At 51.4% G+C, this 1,263-nt stretch overlaps 1 pseudogene; it reads right to left on the bottom strand.

The window, feature by feature from the left end:
• Positions 310-1,015, bottom strand: LOC108634132 (annotated as a pseudogene).

Raw genomic sequence — 1,263 nt, 5'->3', positions numbered from 1 at the left:
TGCAGGACTCGAGGGACTCCCTGGGCCATCCGACCCATGACAAGGTCATGTGGAAGAGTCCTGATAAGCAAGGCCTCAGGACTCGACGGACCCCCTGGATCTGCTAGAGCATCTACCCCCAAACCAGAATCTGTCTGTCTTATTATTTTGTCTTTCACCAGCTCTTCTGACATTAGCAAGGGGCTGTCCCTGACCAAAAGAGTTAACTTAAGGCTCTAGTTGATAAATCTCCTGGGCATGAAAGGAGTGTTTCAAACCCTCTGTTGGCATTCTAGCTTACTCACTTTTTTTTTTTTTTTTTATGCTGCACAAAGCTTTATTGTTTCCATTTGGTCCAAGGCTTGAGAGAGGGCTCCAGGGTGTTAAAAGCTGCCTAGTGGCTACAGAGAGGGGCTTCAGGCAACCCTGATGTTAGGTGGGTTCTTCAATGGCCACTGGTCTCCAGAAGCTCCTAGTCATGCTTGAGGGTAAGCCTTTCGAAGAGATACTCGCCCAACCCAGCCTGGGGACCAGCCAGCCTATGGAGATTGGTCAGGTGGTCACCCATCTTCTTGATGAGTTTCACTTCCTCATCTAGGAAGTGGTTCTCCAGGAAGTCACAGATGTGGGGGTCTCCGCGGGCAGAAGCCAGGCCATGCAGATCCAGCAGGGCTTGATTCAGGTTCTTTTCTATGAGAAGGGCAGCTTCCATAGCGTCCTGGGTTTTACCCCACTCATCTTGAGATGGCTTCTGCACGTCCAGGAAGAGGGCGCGGCCGCCACGCTGGTTTTGCAGTTTCAAGAGACGCTCCACGCCCTCACGCTTCTCCTTGGCCAATTCGTGAAAAAAGTGACCCACTCCTTCTAGGGCCACATTGTCGCGGTCGAAATAGAAGCCCAGAGAGAGGTAGGTGTAGGAGGCCCGCAGTTTCATGTTAACCAGGCGGTTGACGGCGGCCTCCACCTCGGTAGAATAATTCTGACGAATCTGGGAGCTCATGATTGGTTGGTAATAATAAGGAGTTAAAAAATGGTGGCTGGTCCCGGTGATCGCGGACAGCTGAGTGGCTGACTCCAGAGGTTGCGACTAGAAAAAAGGTTGGAGGGTGGTCGGAGGCTGGAGCAAGGGGCGTTCCTGGGTCTGTTCTGTCCAAGCACTGTTGAAGCAAGAGACAGATTCGCGGGGCCACCAAGCGCACTTCAATGTGAGAACTTGGCAGCAAGCATAAGCTCAAAATGTTGCAAGAGTCTGGATAAACCTGCCAAGTAAGCTAGATAAATATT

Source organism: Capra hircus, chromosome 28 (assembly GCF_001704415.2).
Source record: "Capra hircus breed San Clemente chromosome 28, ASM170441v1, whole genome shotgun sequence".
NCBI lineage: Eukaryota > Metazoa > Chordata > Mammalia > Artiodactyla > Bovidae > Capra > Capra hircus.
Note: the sequence above shows the minus strand (reverse complement) of the source record. Positions and strands in the feature narration are given on the sequence as shown.